Source organism: Drosophila arizonae, chromosome 3 (genome assembly GCF_054131065.1).
Source record: "Drosophila arizonae isolate 15081-1271.41 chromosome 3, UAZ_ARI_1.0, whole genome shotgun sequence".
Taxonomy (NCBI): domain Eukaryota; kingdom Metazoa; phylum Arthropoda; class Insecta; order Diptera; family Drosophilidae; genus Drosophila; species Drosophila arizonae.
In genome coordinates this window covers 32,759,477-32,772,699 of record NC_142923.1, presented here as the reverse complement: position 1 = coordinate 32,772,699, position 13,223 = coordinate 32,759,477, and positions in this window count along the sequence as shown.

Here is a 13,223-nt window from a genome sequence, read left to right as displayed (position 1 = left end):
TTCACAATCTCTTTATTTCACAACTCTCTTAATTTCTTAATCTCGCTATTAACTATGGTCGCGCTCACCCACTAGCCTTCAGTCTCGCTGTCGCTCACTAACTTTCAGTCTCGCTGTCACTCACTCATTAAAACTTCTATCGCTCTCCAGCCACCTCCACACCTCGGCCGCGCGCTCCGCTTCGGCGTCGGCAATGCAACTCACCACAGCTTCGGGCCCTTTGAACTTTTCGCCGCGAAAGTCGAAACCATGGTTGCATTGCGGATCGCTGCGACTTGCGCGGGCATTTGAAAACGACTTATGTGAGGTGGCTCATCGAGCAGCCTTGGTCGGTGTTGGCTTGAAAGGGATGGAGCCCTCCCCCATGAGGATTTCGAACAAGTTCGTCTCCCACCCACCCAGAATGTCGGCCATGTCGGCCAGCAGTCTGGCCTTATCCTCCTCCAGCTCTGGCACCACGCACGGCTCTTCTTGTGGCTCGTGTCTGCCTTGTTCCGGGCCCCGGGCTCGTTCTCCTTCTTCAGGGATACCCTGATCTGGCTCAAAGGGGGTTGTTTGGTGATTCCCTCCCGTTTGGCGCAACTTCGCCGCCACACCCGCCAAATCGACCCTCGGGATCTTTCTGGCCGGGCTCTTCGACGGACTCCGCCAGTAACGGCGTCGGAGTGGGGGGCTCGATTCGCTCTCCTCGTCGCTGGATTCCGATTCGAGAGATGCGGCTCGCGCCTTCCTCCTCTCGCCTCGCCGCGTCCACCATGATGGGGACCGTCGCCCTTCGTCCCGCGCCGCGGTCTCCGGGTCAAGTGGTGCGGCGAAAGGACTGCGCTCCCGGCCGTCACCCTGTCCCCGCGACGGGGATTGGTCTTCAGAGGACTCCGCTCCCCACTGTCTCCTTTCTCCCTCCGGCGACTGGACCTCTCGCGTCTCCTTTTCTTCGTCCGGTGACTGGACCTCTCGCGTCTCCTCTTCTTCGTCCGGCGACTGGACCTCTCGCGTCTCCTCTTCCTCGTCCGGCGTCTGGAGGGCGGCGCATTCCTTCGGCACTGGCATCGCTGGCGGCGTCGAGGGGGTTTGTGGCTCCTCCACGTATGGCTGCGCCCCTCGAGACTGGGGTATCTGCACGTAGATGGTGGTGAACTCTACCTTCATTAACATCACGCACTCATCGAGCCTCTCGGCGATGTTGATTGAGGATCGATGGACCGTGTGTTTAAATTTTGGTGGTGGTCGCTCCTCACGAGGCCTGTAATAATCCCGGCCCATCCTCGGGTCGCCTCGTCTTTGGTACCCCGTGCCCGGGAATGGCTCGGTGTCAGCGTCGCTGACATCTTCCACGCGAGCCGCCTCTTCTTCCTCCCTCTCGTCCTCACTGCTGATTATGATAGTCTCGTTCTGCATCGTCGTTATATCTGAAAACTCAAGCATAAATGATCCACTTCTAGGATACTGCCCCCCAAACTACTAGTTAGTAAATCAACTTTCACGAGATACTATGGAGGGGGTTGGGTAACAGGTTTGAGGTGGGGAAGGGTGTGACTGAGGTGTGTTGCCGCCAGTGTTCAGGGATGGTCCCTCGGCCTTCGTCTCGCTCCTCCTTGCTCTCGTCGCCGTCGTGATGGAAAGACTTGAGCTGGGAGATGTTAGCTACCCTTCTTTTGCGTTCGCCGCCCCTGGCGAGGCGCACGATGTTGGGAGAGACAAAGCTAACGATCCGGAACGGGCCGTCATACTTCGGTGCCAGTTTCGCTGCGAAGCCATCTGCCGCGTTGGACAACTGGTGCTGCCTTAACAGGACTGACGAACCTAGCTTCGGTCTCCATTCGCATCTACGCAGGTTATAGTAGCGGCTTTGATCGCTCGAGGCACTCTGCAGGTTATTGCGGGCGATCGCGAACACTTCCCTCATCCTGTCTCTTTTGGCGTCTGGGTGAAGCCCCTCCGTCGCCGATCCGGGTGTAACTTCGTCGTACAGGGCAGCCGGCAGGCGTGGCTCTCGCCCTAACATCAGAAACGCCGGGCTGAACCCCGTAGAGTCCGACACGCTGGTATTGACAGCCAGCGTTATTTCCGGCAGTAACTCATCCCATGAGCTCTGATGACCCTGGACGTATTGTGCTATCATCGTTTTTATCGTACGATTAGCCCTCTCCGTCGGATTCTCCTGTGGCGAGTACGGCGCTGTATGTTGGAGTGTCACCCCCAGGGACTCCATGAACGCCTTGAAGCTCCTGCTCGTAAATTGAACGCCGTTATCGCAGACGAATGTCCTGGGTACTCCAAATCTGCTGAGTATCCGTTCCCGGAATGCCAACTGCAGATGCGCGGTAGTAGCCTTCCTCAACGGCACCAGCTCCACCCACTTAGCGAAAGGGCTCTCTATCGAGTTCAGCCATTTCAACGCCAGGTGGTCTGTTACCACGTCGAACCTGTAACCTTCCAGATAGCAACGCATCTTCCTGATTGCCCAAACGATCGCGAGGCACTCTTTCTCCGTGGCCGAATAGTTCGCCTCCGTTTTCGTCAGTCTTCGGCTGGCGTAGGCTATGACTCGTTCTCGACCCTCGATTTCCTGAGTTAGCACCGCGCCCAGCCCACAGTCGCTGGCGTCGGTTTGCAGCACAAATTTTTCTGAGAAGTCGGGGAATGCCAAGACTGGTGCTGTCGTCAGGCTCTCTTTCAACTTCTGCAGCGCATCTTCTTGCTCCTCGGTCCAGATCCATTTCTGCCCTTTCTTGAGCAGCTTGGTCATTGGTTGGACCAATGAAGCGAAGCTCGGCACAAATCGCCTGTACCAAGAGGCCATTCCCAGGCATTGTCGTAGCTTTTTCAGGTTCTTCGGCGTTGGGAATTCTCGAATTGCTTCGACTTTCGCGGGGTCGGTACAGATTCCTTCCCCACTAATGACGTGGCCTATTTACGCCAACTTTTCTCGGAAAAAGCTGCATTTTTTCCTATTAACCTTGAGGTTAGCCGCTCTTAGTCGCCGGAAGACCTCCCTCAAATTGGCCGTATGTTCTTCCTTCGAGGCTCCGATCACCACTATATCGTCCAGGTACGCGAACGCGTGGGGCTCCATCTCGGGTCCGATCACCGTATCCAGTGCTCTCTGGAATGTTGCCCCAGCCGAATGCAGTCCGAAGGGCATTACCCGCCACTGGAACAAACCTCTCCCCGGGACGGTGAAAGCCGTGTACTCCCTGCTCTCCGCAGCCATCGGGATCTGCCAATACCCGCTCTTGAGGTCCAGCGTAGATATGAACCGGGCTTGCCGCAGTCTTTCCAGGATGTGGTTAATCCTGGGAACAGGATAAGCGTCCGGAATCGAGTGGGCGTTGAGCTGCCGGTAATCCACGCACATGCGCCATTCTCCGGTCTTCTTCTTCACCAGGACTATGGGCGCGCTGTGCGGGCTCCTCGACGGCTCGATAGCTCCAACCCTGAGCAGTTCGTCAACCTGCTCGTTGATTATCTTCTGCATCGCTGGGTTCTTCGGGTAGTATCTCTGTTTGAGGGGTTTATCGTCCCGCATCCTGATGCTGTGATCCGCTATGTGGGACACTCCTTCGAGCTTCTCGAAGAGTGCTAGCTCGGTCTCCAGGAACTCCTTTAGGCTAGGATCCAGATCTTCCGGCCACGCCACGGCTCCGAGGGCCGACTTGCGTCGCGTTCTTCTTCCGGATCTGTTGCGTCTCGCATCGTGGGGTGCTCTCCCAGCTTCCGTTCGAGCTGCTCGTCTCCCTTCCTGTCGGCCCTTGCGCAAATGTCCGGTGCCCTCTGCGATGCTGCATCCGCCCGAGCTCTCCGTTTCTTCGACGGTGGAGTCCGCTTGGCGCCTCGGGGTTCAAACACCTCACATTAGCGTAGCTCGAGCGTCGAGCGAGTGACCCCTCGTTTTCAACGCGACTGCTCTCTTTTGACGTTTCTTCCATTCTCAACGTCAGTTCCGTGTCGCCACAGCGCAGCGTCGCCCCCACCGCGCACAGGAAATCCATCCCTAAAATAACGTGATCCAACATAGTCGGCATGATGAGCACCGTCATCTGCACTACCTTCTCCGCGAGGGCCACGACTACCTTCATTGTTCGGTTTCGCCTGCGCCTTGCTGTTCGTTTCGCGGCTCCGACGTTTGCGCGCGGAACGGATTTCCAGGCCGACGGACAGTCGGCATCGCCCAAGGCGCCATCGAATGGCTCGCCACGGATTTCCTCTACCAAATCCTTTTTTGGCCCTGGACATTTTCGTACTCCGTCGCCATCTGGGTTAGTTGCGTCAACGTTGTGAAGTCGTGGCGTCTTACGTACAACCGATACTCAGGCGCGGCATTCTCGTACACCCTGTGTAGTTCTTGGGCCGCGCTGTATCTGGCCTGACGTATCAGCAACCTGAGCTCGAGGAAGCTTTCTCCCTGTTGCTGATGACGCGGCCGGATCTGGTCCTCCAGGCGCTCGAAGTATTGCGGCAGCAGGAAGAAGTCCAGAAACTCTCTTTTAAACTCGGTCCAGGTCGCGTCTCTCAGCCCGCTGGTTAAAAGCCACTTCGCCGCCTTGTCGCTGAATATCTCGCTCATCGCTCTCGGCATCCGGCTCTATGCCATACGTTATGGCCCGCTCTTCTACCACCTCTACGAATCCTAACGGGTCCGCCTGGCCGTCATACCTCATGCCCCACTTCCTCACCTGTTCATCCACGCACCAAGGTGTGTGTCTCTCCGGTGGTGATGAGGGCATGGGGTTGCGTAAAGGGGTTCTTGGCGTAGGTGGCGCCGCTCTCGCCTCGTCGACGCCAGGCACTTTTAGCCTCAAGTTTGCCATCGGGGCCGATTCTGGCTCTTGCAATTTACGGAGGTCAGGTTCCGACTTCTGATAGGCGCGCCCCCCCATACTTTCCGCTGCCGGTCCTGGAAGTGTATCTGTCCCTTTAGAGAAACGGGCCTCTATCTCGCCCAGGCGCATCCTCATCCCCGCAGAGTGTTTACCATTTTGTATGTATGCCGACAACCTCTTTCATAGGTCGTCCACCCGACCGTCGCATTCCAGTCCGAGCTCTCGGGTTATTGCCACCAACTCTTCTTTATTGCGGTAGTACACCCAACGCACGCTGAGCCCCGAGGTTTGGCCGTCGCCTCCTTCCATCTTTATCTGAGTTGTACTTTTTTCTTTTCTTTTCTCTGCTTTTCTCTTCTCTTCTCTTCTTATATCGTTTTTATTTTATTTTATTTTATTTTAATTTAATTTAATTTACTTTAGTTTACTTTGATTTAATTTTAATTCAATTTAGTTTAATTTGATTTAATTTTTTTTTTTAATTTAATTCAATTTGGTTTTATTTTATTTTAATTTAATTTAATTTAATTTTAATTTTATTTCTCTTCTCTTCTCTTCTAATATCGTTTTTATTTTATTTTAATTTAATTTAATTTAATTTAGTTTAATTTGATTTAATTTTAATTCAATTTAGTTTAATTTGATTCAAAAAATTTTTTTTAATTTAATTCAATTTGGTTTTATTTTATCTTATTTAAGTTAAATTTTATTGTATTTTAATTTAATTTTATTTTATTTTATCTTATTTTATTTTCTTTTATTTCATTTTGTTTTATTTTATTCTATTTTATCTCCCCTTCGGCCCACTGTGCGCTCCACTTTTATGACCCAGTGACCGTTAATCTATTCCGTCGTGTTGAACCGTGGGGTATATCCGCTCACGAGTCCGCGCGCACCAAGAATAAAATAAACCAAATTCCCCCAATGTATATATATATATATATATATATATATTTTTTTTTTATTATAATTATTATTTTATTTTATTTTATTTTTATTATATTTTATTTTATTGTATTTTAATTTATTTTATTTTATTTATTTAATTTTTTTTCCTTTTTTTTTTTTTTTTAATTTTTATTTCATTCTATTTTATTTCGCCCTTGGCCCACTGTGCGCTCAGTTTTTATGGCCCAGTGACCGCTAATCTATCCTGTCGTGTTGAGCCGTGGGGTATATCCGCTCACGAGGCCGCACACTTAATTAACATTTGTAAATTTTTTTTTTCCCTTTTACATTAATTGTCATATCTGTATATATATACATATATATGCGTATGCGTACATGTATATATATACACCTACGCGTATATATATGCGCATATCCGCTTATATGCACACATACACACAAACCTCCGCTTTCTTGCTCCACTTCCTTGCTCTCTTTTTATACACTAATTGTTATATATATACATATATATGTATATGTACTTATATGTGCATGTATATACATATATACACTCACGCGTATATATATATGCTCCTATCCGCTTATATGCATACATATGCACAAACCTTCACTTTCTTGCTCTCACTTTCGCACAACGTTTTCGGCGCGCTGCACTGCAACGCCGTTACGCTTACACCGTTGTTCGCCACCACTACTGCTATGTTCTTTGCTCTCTCGTTGCGTCGATCGGGTACCCGTTGGTATGCTCGACTACGCGCTTCCACGCACTTTTTCCTATGCGAACGCTTCTGCCGTCCAGCTCCCTATATTCGGGCAAGTTTGCGGGTCTTTACGCCGCTAGCTTGCCACACTCTCCTCAGTCAGGTCCCTGCTCGGGCGCCACTTGTAAGGATCCAATTTTCCAGCTGGGGCAGCGTCAGTTTACCCAGGGTGGATACCACAAGAAAATTTGTGATTCGCTGTGACCGGAATTCGGAGAGGGGGGGACATAGGGAACAACGGGGGCAATGCTGAGGGTTTGGCCTCTCAGCGAACGGGCATAGCCGCGTTCTCTACTTTAACTACTCAATGCCGGGATGCGCCTCGGCCAAATGACGAAATATGCAACGAGGAGGGAAGGGGGGAAATGGGATCTACTAGCACCATTAGTTAGTTATTAGTTGCCTGATAGAAATAAAACACACACAGATTCACTTCTTCACAATCTCTTTATTTCACAACTCTCTTAATTTCTTAATCTCGCTATTAACTATGGTCGCGCTCACCCACTAGCCTTCAGTCTCGCTGTCGCTCACTAACTTTCAGTCTCGCTGTCACTCACTCATTAAAACTTCTATCGCTCTCCAGCCACCTCCACACCTCGGCCGCGCGCTCCGCTTCGGCGTCGGCAATGCAACTCACCACAGCTTCGGGCCCTTTGAACTTTTCGCCGCGAATGTCGAAACCATGGTTGCATTGCCGATCGCTGCGACTTGCGCGGGCATTTGAAAACGACTTATGTGAGGTGGCTCATCGAGCCGCCTTACACAGGACATCGGTGCATATCAGCGGCTTAAGCGACTCCTGCACATCTGAGTAAGTTCACGTAGCCGTGCGCAACGCTGTGAACGAGTCGGATAGTAGGAGAGGCCTGTATATCTGAGCGAACCGCCTAGTTTACAGAGCGAGGTCCTGGCGTTTCCCGAATCGTCCCGGTGAACTAGCGTGTTTTAGCACAAAACTCACCCAGCCGGAGTGCGTTAAACCAGCGCTCAGTAGGTTTGCTTCGCTAAAGCCAACCAGCGAACCAGCATAAATTTAAGTGACGTGTACATTTCAAACTTATTAAGAGAATATACATTTGCGCTATAAAACCTAAATTCACAAGTGACTAATTAATATCGCAGGGGCTTCAACAAATAAATTTGTTGGCACGAATCCACAGTCAGCTGAAACTAGCCCAGCTTAGACTCGGGATAAACCAAAGGTTCGTTACACTATCAAATAGCACATGACTATTTAAGCAATCAAAGAGGTTATTCATTTTTTCAATATTGCCGTTGCAACTGCACTGTCTTTGCAATCAGCAAACCCACCTGAATCGATAACAGTGCGTATCATAGAAGCTACACTGTGGCTACAGATTTGTGTGGCAAATTTAACCTTCATTTTTTCAAAACAATTCGGACTGACATGTTTTAAGGTTAATTTCGGACATAAACGAGTTAAATTTGTGGTTTCAGTTTCATATAATTTTGCAAAAAAGTGTCTTTCACTGACACAGTCAAAAAAACTCAGACAGAAACTGTTTTTATCGCGTCTGGCTTAGCTCGCTCGCGCTCTGAGGGAGACAGTTATTTCTGTTTTCGTTTCCTCAAGTCAAACACTGATCATTTGCTTGAGTTAAATGAAGCAATCGGTAAGTTGCGTTTGTATGGGTAATCACGCGCGATTGTTGCGTTCTTTTTGTATGTATGTATGCGTGTATTTACATGCACACGAAGGCAAAAACAATTTCTGCTGAGTTTTTTAGTCAAGAGGGAAAATCGTGTAAGTTTTACGCGACACTCATGTGAGAGCGTCACACGTCTGAGCGAAACAGATGCTAAAGAAAACAGAGAGTGACGCTCAGAGCGAGACGTGTCTGCACAATTTTTTTGGTTATGATGCGAAGAAGAGCATAAACGAAAAAACGATCAACTCTCAATTGCAAGCTCTGATTTTATTATAATTGCTTTTGCCTTACTGTCCTTTCTTTAAAATCTTTCGCTATCCTCTTGAGGAGCATCACTATCCACGACACTAAGTAAACCTTGTTCCGATAACCAAAAACGTATTCTAAATTTCCAAATAGAATATTTTTCGCCGTCAAACGGCTTGATATTACTGCGGCGCCACTGATCTAGCTATGTATATGTGTAAACTACGCTTCTAATATACAACATGCACTCACATATACACAAATGTATACATATGTATATACATATATATGTATTGTCTAAACACACACAACTTTCGACTGCTCGCCGCTGAATTGCGACGCAATTTCTTTTGCGTATATGTAGTACCACTAACCAGAGAACACATAGACTAGACAACTAGTGGAAAGCTTTTTGCACGCTTTTTTTGAGGCTTTAGCACCCCAGACAGCTTTGGACTCGCTCGGCTCCTTACTTTTAGGTTCGAGCTACGAAAAAATACGAACGCACAATCATTTCGCTTCATGCGCTCGACCGAGATAGTCAACTTTTGAACAAAAGATCCCTCTATGCTCAATGTTTCCCTTGCTCTCTCTCTCTCTCTCTCTCTCGATGCTCTCTGCTCTCTCGAATGTGTATATGTATGTATACATGTGAGGCTCACATTGTGAGCACAAGTAGCGCTCACAAGAATTGAAATTTCTTCGCAACAAGAACCCATGTCTTCCCTTCTGAGTGAAGAGTATACCGAACTTTTCAAACCGTTTGCCATGTGTTTTCGTTATTATTTGTGGGAAGGGTATAAAAGGGTTGGTGCGCATAATGAAAATGTTTTCGCGACGAGCATGCACACATACACTGTCCCTTGCTACATGTACTATGAGCATTTGTATGCCTGTGTGCAAAGCCCTTGCTGGCTATAGCAATTTGAAATCCTAGCATTTGCATTTGGTTGATCTTGTGAAGTGCTCACACTTACATAAATATGTTTGATTGTGTGTACGCAGGGGCCTCGATGCTCACAAATGATGGGGTAATCATTGTAGAAGCAATTCAGTGCCTTTATATGTATGTGCGTGTGTGTATGTTTATAAGTGTATGCATGCGACATGAGCATTGACGTGTGCCTACGACAACTTAGAACACCGACGAGCATGCACACACACACTGTCCCTTGCTACATGTACTATGTACTGCATGTGAGCACAAGTAGCGCTCACAAGAATTGAAATTTCTTGTCGGTCGTCGGTTTTGGTCGGTGTTGGCTTGAAAGGGATGGAGCCCTCCCCCATGAGGATTTCGAACAAGTTCGTCTCCCACCCACCCAGAATGTCGGCCATGTCGGCCAGCAGTCTGGCCTTATCCTCCTCCAGCTCTGGCACCACGCACGGCTCTTCTTGTGGCTCGTGTCTGCCTTGTTCCGGGCCCCGGGCTCGTTCTCCTTCTTCAGGGATACCCTGATCTGGCTCAAAGGGGGTTGTTTGGTGATTCCCTCCCGTTTGGCGCAACTTCGCCGCCACACCCGCCAAATCGACCCTCGGGATCTTTCTGGCCGGGCTCTTCGACGGACTCCGCCAGTAACGGCGTCGGAGTGGGGGGCTCGATTCGCTCTCCTCGTCGCTGGATTCCGATTCGAGAGATGCGGCTCGCGCCTTCCTCCTCTCGCCTCGCCGCGTCCACCATGATGGGGACCGTCGCCCTTCGTCCCGCGCCGCGGTCTCCGGGTCAAGTGGTGCGGCGAAAGGACTGCGCTCCCGGCCGTCACCCTGTCCCCGCGACGGGGATTGGTCTTCAGAGGACTCCGCTCCCCACTGTCTCCTTTCTCCCTCCGGCGACTGGACCTCTCGCGTCTCCTTTTCTTCGTCCGGTGACTGGACCTCTCGCGTCTCCTCTTCTTCGTCCGGCGACTGGACCTCTCGCGTCTCCTCTTCCTCGTCCGGCGTCTGGAGGGCGGCGCATTCCTTCGGCACTGGCATCGCTGGCGGCGTCGAGGGGGTTTGTGGCTCCTCCACGTATGGCTGCGCCCCTCGAGACTGGGGTATCTGCACGTAGATGGTGGTGAACTCTACCTTCATTAACATCACGCACTCATCGAGCCTCTCGGCGATGTTGATTGAGGATCGATGGACCGTGTGTTTAAATTTTGGTGGTGGTCGCTCCTCACGAGGCCTGTAATAATCCCGGCCCATCCTCGGGTCGCCTCGTCTTTGGTACCCCGTGCCCGGGAATGGCTCGGTGTCAGCGTCGCTGACATCTTCCACGCGAGCCGCCTCTTCTTCCTCCCTCTCGTCCTCACTGCTGATTATGATAGTCTCGTTCTGCATCGTCGTTATATCTGAAAACTCAAGCATAAATGATCCACTTCTAGGATACTGCCCCCCAAACTACTAGTTAGTAAATCAACTTTCACGAGATACTATGGAGGGGGTTGGGTAACAGGTTTGAGGTGGGGAAGGGTGTGACTGAGGTGTGTTGCCGCCAGTGTTCAGGGATGGTCCCTCGGCCTTCGTCTCGCTCCTCCTTGCTCTCGTCGCCGTCGTGATGGAAAGACTTGAGCTGGGAGATGTTAGCTACCCTTCTTTTGCGTTCGCCGCCCCTGGCGAGGCGCACGATGTTGGGAGAGACAAAGCTAACGATCCGGAACGGGCCGTCATACTTCGGTGCCAGTTTCGCTGCGAAGCCATCTGCCGCGTTGGACAACTGGTGCTGCCTTAACAGGACTGACGAACCTAGCTTCGGTCTCCATTCGCATCTACGCAGGTTATAGTAGCGGCTTTGATCGCTCGAGGCACTCTGCAGGTTATTGCGGGCGATCGCGAACACTTCCCTCATCCTGTCTCTTTTGGCGTCTGGGTGAAGCCCCTCCGTCGCCGATCCGGGTGTAACTTCGTCGTACAGGGCAGCCGGCAGGCGTGGCTCTCGCCCTAACATCAGAAACGCCGGGCTGAACCCCGTAGAGTCCGACACGCTGGTATTGACAGCCAGCGTTATTTCCGGCAGTAACTCATCCCATGAGCTCTGATGACCCTGGACGTATTGTGCTATCATCGTTTTTATCGTACGATTAGCCCTCTCCGTCGGATTCTCCTGTGGCGAGTACGGCGCTGTATGTTGGAGTGTCACCCCCAGGGACTCCATGAACGCCTTGAAGCTCCTGCTCGTAAATTGAACGCCGTTATCGCAGACGAATGTCCTGGGTACTCCAAATCTGCTGAGTATCCGTTCCCGGAATGCCAACTGCAGATGCGCGGTAGTAGCCTTCCTCAACGGCACCAGCTCCACCCACTTAGCGAAAGGGCTCTCTATCGAGTTCAGCCATTTCAACGCCAGGTGGTCTGTTACCACGTCGAACCTGTAACCTTCCAGATAGCAACGCATCTTCCTGATTGCCCAAACGATCGCGAGGCACTCTTTCTCCGTGGCCGAATAGTTCGCCTCCGTTTTCGTCAGTCTTCGGCTGGCGTAGGCTATGACTCGTTCTCGACCCTCGATTTCCTGAGTTAGCACCGCGCCCAGCCCACAGTCGCTGGCGTCGGTTTGCAGCACAAATTTTTCTGAGAAGTCGGGGAATGCCAAGACTGGTGCTGTCGTCAGGCTCTCTTTCAACTTCTGCAGCGCATCTTCTTGCTCCTCGGTCCAGATCCATTTCTGCCCTTTCTTGAGCAGCTTGGTCATTGGTTGGACCAATGAAGCGAAGCTCGGCACAAATCGCCTGTACCAAGAGGCCATTCCCAGGCATTGTCGTAGCTTTTTCAGGTTCTTCGGCGTTGGGAATTCTCGAATTGCTTCGACTTTCGCGGGGTCGGTACAGATTCCTTCCCCACTAATGACGTGGCCTATTTACGCCAACTTTTCTCGGAAAAAGCTGCATTTTTTCCTATTAACCTTGAGGTTAGCCGCTCTTAGTCGCCGGAAGACCTCCCTCAAATTGGCCGTATGTTCTTCCTTCGAGGCTCCGATCACCACTATATCGTCCAGGTACGCGAACGCGTGGGGCTCCATCTCGGGTCCGATCACCGTATCCAGTGCTCTCTGGAATGTTGCCCCAGCCGAATGCAGTCCGAAGGGCATTACCCGCCACTGGAACAAACCTCTCCCCGGGACGGTGAAAGCCGTGTACTCCCTGCTCTCCGCAGCCATCGGGATCTGCCAATACCCGCTCTTGAGGTCCAGCGTAGATATGAACCGGGCTTGCCGCAGTCTTTCCAGGATGTGGTTAATCCTGGGAACAGGATAAGCGTCCGGAATCGAGTGGGCGTTGAGCTGCCGGTAATCCACGCACATGCGCCATTCTCCGGTCTTCTTCTTCACCAGGACTATGGGCGCGCTGTGCGGGCTCCTCGACGGCTCGATAGCTCCAACCCTGAGCAGTTCGTCAACCTGCTCGTTGATTATCTTCTGCATCGCTGGGTTCTTCGGGTAGTATCTCTGTTTGAGGGGTTTATCGTCCCGCATCCTGATGCTGTGATCCGCTATGTGGGACACTCCTTCGAGCTTCTCGAAGAGTGCTAGCTCGGTCTCCAGGAACTCCTTTAGGCTAGGATCCAGATCTTCCGGCCACGCCACGGCTCCGAGGGCCGACTTGCGTCGCGTTCTTCTTCCGGATCTGTTGCGTCTCGCATCGTGGGGTGCTCTCCCAGCTTCCGTTCGAGCTGCTCGTCTCCCTTCCTGTCGGCCCTTGCGCAAATGTCCGGTGCCCTCTGCGATGCTGCATCCGCCCGAGCTCTCCGTTTCTTCGACGGTGGAGTCCGCTTGGCGCCTCGGGGTTCAAACACCTCACATTAGCGTAGCTCGAGCGTCGAGCGAGTGACCC